At 50.5% G+C, this 6,494-nt stretch overlaps 1 protein-coding gene across 5 annotated transcripts in view; it reads right to left on the bottom strand.

Moving 5' to 3' along the window:
- Positions 1-6,494, bottom strand: part of Rftn1 (raftlin lipid raft linker 1) — a 196,641-nt gene that overhangs the window by 46,577 nt on the left and 143,570 nt on the right. For 2 of the 5 annotated variants that reach the window (XR_015628840.1, XR_015628841.1), the window contains exon 7: positions 5,475-6,258. The gene's annotated coding sequence lies outside the window, so the exon portion shown is untranslated. 5 annotated transcript variants of the gene reach the window in all.

Genomic DNA, 6,494 nt, shown 5'->3' with positions numbered 1-6,494 from the left:
CCAGTGATGACGGTGACGTCACCCATAGGCCTACGCATCTGTTGCTGTGGCAATCGCCATACATTCCCAGCATCCATCTGGTCTACCTCCCAACTTTACCTGTGAGTGGTGAAGTCACAGCTTAAATAAAAGGCAGACCCTTTCTGACCTTTGCCCCTTCTTCTCTCTCTTTTCCCCATTCATCTCCATCTCCCACAGTAAACCTCTCTCGAGTGGAACTGAGAGCGGCCTGGTGTGGTCTATTCGCATGGGAGTCGCGATGCTGTCGCAACGGTGTCCGCACTCCGTTTTCACGAAGTCTCACACGAGTGAGCCACTTCCTACTTATTCTGCAGCCTGGAGTATACCAGGAAACCTCCTCGGCGAGGGCCACGCTTTCAGAGTTGTCCCTGAGTGTTAGCTTGCTGGCGTCTAAAGGCCGTTTAACACAGATAACCAGGGAGAAGCATTCTGCAGCTGAACAGCCTCATAGCTACCCTCCGGCCCCAGGATAAGCATGGCCCAAGGTCCAGCTCAACTTTAAGCCCTCAAAGATAGGAGAGCACAGTACACAGTTTCTCTAGACCTCGGTAAAATGTCAGAAGTGGCTCTTTTCCTCTGCGGGGTCCATTTCTGTGGTGTCAACTAACAGTAGACATGTAATCTGTGTTGAATAGGAACCCCTCCCCTTTCGCCGTTATTCCCTAAGTGATGTGGTATAGCACACCACTTGCTCTGCATCTACACAATATTAAATATTAAACGTCATCCTGCAGGGATTTAAAGTGCACAGGGGGCTATCCGTAGTCAGTACACGTGGGCATCCTCCGATCTGGGCATTTGGGAAGTCCCTGAACCAAATCCTGAAGGATGACAACCATCTGCTTTCCAAAGCCTCTGGCTATGTCTTCTCAGTGAACCCCCATCCCCCCACTCCCCACCCCCACCCTGGCCACCCTTTAAGTGCACACACTGAGCTGTAAGTACTAAAATGCCCAATTCAACATAAGTCACAGACAGTCTTTAGACTGTCAACAGTGCAGCAGAGTTGATACCCCAAGGTGGAGGGGATGAACTGGCTCCTCCAGATGTCCCCCTCCCCTGCCGTGTATCCTATCCCCCACATTTACCACCCAGACACTGCCTGCCTCATCCCTGCCCCTCAGGCCTGCTGCTCTGCCTTGCTCTCCTGAGTGTACAAGGCTGCATCACCTACTAGTCTACAACAAAGCAAGTTCAGGATAGCTGTCAAAACCTGGCCATCTGTAACGGCAGAAGACGTCAGTGAAGTCTGGAGGTGGGCTCTTAAGGAGCCACTGTTTTGATGGACTTGTCTCCTCCATCTTTTCGCCTTCACCGTGCAGCCTCCCTGCCATGTGTGTCAACCCGGGTGTAAACAGGACCACTTTCAGAGTGAAGCTTCCTGATGTGAAAAGGTTAGCATCCTCCATGCTATGGAGTGCACTCTCTCGTCACTGTGTCTTACTAAGATGCTCTCCTACGGTGCACAAAGGCTACTGCTGGGGTACTGCATACATACTTGATCCTGACCTTTTGGCAAAAGGCCACTGTGACATTCCGAGCTTGGGATATGCAAGAAGGACATGGAAAAAAGAACTGCCATCTCTAGAGGTAAATCCTGGGTCCAGTTCTGTTCTGTAGACATATAGACCACCAAGTGCACATCCAAGATCGGACTGCGGTCCTGGGCTGTACGGTATCTGGGATGTGCACAATCGGACAGGTGGACAATTCAGTTAGTCTACTCTTTGTAGGTTTATAAACTACAGCTATTTGATTGCTCTTTGGACAATCTAGGTTAGGGCTCAACTGTCCACATTCAAAGGACAGTTTGAATTCTACTTCATGTTGATTTCTGTTGATTCCAGGCATGGCCCCAGCCAGCTCTCTAACTCAGTAACCATGCCTGTAGGGTGGTTATGCTGTCATGTGACCTCCTGTAGGGTGGCTATGCTGTCATGTGACCTCCTGCAGGGTGGCTATGCTGTCATGTGATCTACTGTAGGGTGGCTATGCTGTCATGTGATCTCCTGTAGGGTAGCTATGCTGTCATGTGATCTCCTGTAGGGTAGCTATGCTGTCATGTGACCTCCTGTAGGGTGGCTATGCTGTCATGTGACCTCCTGCAGGGTGGCTATGAGTCATGCGATCTCCTGTAGTGTGGCTATGCTGTCATGTGATCTCCTGTAGGGTAGCTATGCTGTCATGTGATCTCCTATAGGGTGGCTATGCTGTCATGTGACCTCCTGCAGGGTGGCTATGCTGTCATGTGATCTCCTGTAGGGTAGCTATGCTGTCATGTGACCTCCTGCAGGGTGGCTATGCTGTCATGCGATCTCCTGTAGGGTGGCTATGCTGTCATGCGATCTCCTGTAGGGTGGCTATGCTGTCATGTGATCTCCTGTAGGGTGGCTATGCTGTCATGTGATCTCCTTTAGGGTGGTTATGCTGTCATGTGACCTCCTGCAAGCATAGGCACTGTTGAACTGCTGCCTGCTTTTACCTCCCCCACCTCCACTCCAGCCCTCCCTGGGATCTGGGCCTGCTACCTTCCTGCATTCTTGTTTAGAGGCCCAGTGAAGTCCCTTCTGTCCTCAGGGACTAGCCTTCAAGTTCAATGCCTAACAGACCAGGTAAGGATTGTGATGAAACACCCCAACTAAGCAACTTAAGGGTGTGTTTGCCTTAAGGGTCAAGGTTACAGTCTAACATTAGGGGGAAGTCATCCCTGTAGGGGGAAGTCATCCCTGTAGGAGGAAGTCATCCCTGTAGGGGAAGTCATCCCTGTAGGGGGAAGTTATCCCTGTAGGGGGAAGTCAGTCATCCCTGTAGGAGGAAGTCATCCCTGTAGAGGAAGTCAGTCATCCCTGTAGGGAGAAGTCAGTCATCCCTGTAGGGGGAAGTCATCCCTGTAGGAGGAAGTCATCCCTGTAGAGGAAGTCAGTCATCCCTGTAGGGGGAAGTCAGTCATCCCTGTAGAGGAAGTCAGTCATCCCTGTAGGAGGAAGTCAGTCATCCCTGTAGGGGAAGTCATCCCTGTAGAGGAAGTCAGTCATCCCTGTAGGGGAAGGCATCCCTGTAGGAGGAAGTCATCCCTGTAGAGGAAGTCAGTCATCCCTGTAGGAGGAAGTCATCCCTGTAGAGGAAGTCAGTCATCCCTGTAGGAGGAAGTAAGTCATCCCTGTAGGAGGAAGTCAGTCATCCCTGTAGGGGGAAGTCATCCCTGTAGGAGAAAGTCATCCCTGTAGAGGAAGTCAGTCATCCCTGTAGGAGGAAGTCAGTCATCCCTGTAGGAGGAAGTCATCCCTGTAAGGGGAAGTCATCCCTGTAGGAGAAAGTCATCCCTGTAGAGGAAGTCAGTCATCCCTGTAGGGGGAAGTCAGTCATCCCTGTAGGGGAAAGTCACCCCTGTAGGGGAAGTCACCCCTGTAGGGGAAGTCACCCCTGTAGGGGAAGTCATCCCTGTAGGGCTTGAGGCAGATGCTCATAGAATATCCTCAGTCAACCAGCAAAGAGCAATGGAAGCTGTTCTGCTCCTTTTCTCTCTGTTCTAGAGCCTAGGAAGGATCTCAACCCAGTGAATGGTGCCATTCCCAATGGACAGGTATTCCCACCTCAATTAACGTAATCACAGCGATCCCCCACAAGCATGCCCAGAGACATTTCTCCCGGCGCTTCCAGATATCATCAACCTGACAATTGAGATTAATCTGAGATTAATCATCACAGGAAGAAACACTGCGTGTGAGGCACCCTGTTAGACGTGGATCACGGTTTCCCACTCAATCCTCCCACAAGGAGTAAATCATCACTCCTGTTCAGTGTATGTAGGGGGAAGGCCACAGAAGTTAAATGAGGGGTAGAGAGATGGCTGAACAATTAAATCAGTTCACACTTTTCACCCATCATGCACGTCAGGTGGTTCACAACCGCCTCCAACTCCAGCTCCAGGGGATCTGATGCCTCTGTCCTCTACAGGCTTACACACACACACACGCACACGCACACATGCACACACATACACACACACACTCACTCACACACACTCACCACTCACAGAGTCACCACACACACACATACACACACATACACACTCACTCACACACACTCACAACACACACACATACACACGCACCACACACACACCACACACACCACTCACACAGAGTCACCACACACACACATACACACATACACACACACGCACACACATACACACACACTCACACACACTCACAACACACACACACCACTCACACAGAGTCACCACACACACACATACACACACACACACACACGCACACATACACACACACACTCACACACACTCACAACACACACACACCACTCACACAGAGTCACCACACACACACATACACACACACACGCACACATACACACACACACTCACACACACTCACAACACACACACACACCACTCACACAGAGTCACCACACACACACATACACACACATACACACACATACACATACACACACATACACACATACACACACAAACCCACACACAAACACACACAACACACCACACACTCACTCACATACACACAAACACACACAACACACACACACTCTATCCCTTGCCACCTCTCTCCTCTTCCTTTTTTTCTTCTTCCCACTTTCTTGACACCTCCTAGCTGGGAGAACCTGTTTCCACAGCTATCCCACAAAGACATGGAGTCCCTAGCTCACACGGCTGCTTGGGGCTTGCAGGAAGTGCTGTGTTTCCACTGAAGGGAAAGGCAGCAGCTGGTAACAGAAAGGGGCCATTGTACTTGTGTTTCCTGTGCTGTGAGCCTAAGGGACTTGGAGTTAGATCCCTGATGGACAGTAGGGATGGGCCCAAACAGATAATAAAGACAGCAAATGTTCCTCTTCCCTGAACTCACGACCCGAGACAAGGCCTAGCCACCACTTACCTGCCCCCTGACCAGTTTGACAAGTTCAGGGCCCATAAGGCCATGCCTACCTCAATGCTGTTGGCCTATCAGCTTTCCTGTCTTTGTTCAAGCTCATCAATCTCAACTTAGAGGATGAGAACATCTCAAAGACCATCAAACCTCCCAGCCCTTAAGGAAAGACAAGATTTTGGCACCCCAGGTGTCCCCTTTCCTCTGCGAGGAGGGTCATCCTGGGTGCCTTACTCCCGGTATGCATTTCTTCATGTCTAATAAAAAGCCACTAAAAGTTAATCCCGTCCGAGATTTTCCCTGCATCTATCTGTTATGCCTTTAGATTCCTTTTCTTTTTTTTTAACTGGCCCAGACAATGGACCCAATCAAGACTCCTAGTAGGTAACATGCCCATTTGGGCATTAATTAAAAAAGAAACAAAGAACCACCAACAGGACAGGAATGTGAATTTTGACACGGAACAGACCCTTCTACATTCTCGGAAGGTAAAAATGGAAGCTGGAGTCTGACTGTGTACCTCAGACTGAGGCCTTACCTTACCTGAAGGACAAAGTTTTCAGTAATATCATAGCTCTGTGGAAAATACTTCTGAAGAGGAATGAATGCCCATTTAAAGGCCACGACAGACTGACTCTCCCTGCCAGGTTATTGGCAACGAGGCTCCGCTTGTCTCTTCAACTCCGGGAAAAGGTCAGGTGCCTGCTTTCTTCCCTGGCCACCGGAAAGCCTCAGCTTGCTCGGAGCAGAACCACCCTTGCCACTAAGGTTGCCGTGACTCCCTCTCCTCGCAGCAGAAAGACACAGTGAAAACACCACGTTCTGAGGTCTGCTCCAGTGGGGTCTGCCCCAGGCCTGTGCAGGCAGAGCCTCCTCTGCAAAGGTGTGAGAGTCACCGCTACAGGGGCTGCGGTCGCAGGGGACATGTCACGATTCGTCCTCATAGATGGAACGGTAGTTTGCTGTACCTAAAGCCAGGGGAGGCTATAACGACACTTTACACTTGTGGGGCCGCTGTAAAGCCCCAGCAGATCTCTGTGCTTTGTGTGCAGGGCTGGAGGGGGAGGTGAGACGAGTGCAGGGGTTGACTCCGCCTGGATCTTCCACACTATCGTCAAGACAGGATCAATGGCTTTGGGAGCTTACATGGTATTCTCTCTTGGCTCAGATAATGGAGCCAAAGACATCTCTTTTGATGCTCCAATTTTGCTAAGACGAGAGAGACAATTACCCAGTAGCCTCCTGAGAAGCTACTAAGAGCTGTTCATCTTTAAGGTGTTACACAGTCAGTCACAGGTTTGCTGAGGAGGAAGCTTTGTCTGCCTCCCTAGAAAACAGAAAAGGAAGAGCTACTGCCAGTGTTCCTAAAGAAGCAGGAGCTGATGGGCTCCCAACTGATGAAGTGGACAGGAAACACCCACTTCAAGCCCCTCCTGCCCCTGGGGCTTTATGGTGCACCTCCCAACAGTTCATGACAAGCCCTGCTTCTGAGGACACCGGAACCACCCAAAGGGGCTGTGGCTGGCGGCTTTGGGATAGCACGATCTAGAACATTCTACCATC

This window comes from Rattus norvegicus, chromosome 9 (genome assembly GCF_021556685.1).
Source record: "Rattus norvegicus strain SHRSP/BbbUtx chromosome 9, alternate assembly SHRSP_T2T, whole genome shotgun sequence".
NCBI classification, from domain to species: domain Eukaryota; kingdom Metazoa; phylum Chordata; class Mammalia; order Rodentia; family Muridae; genus Rattus; species Rattus norvegicus.
This window is presented reverse-complemented; position numbering and strand designations above follow the sequence as displayed.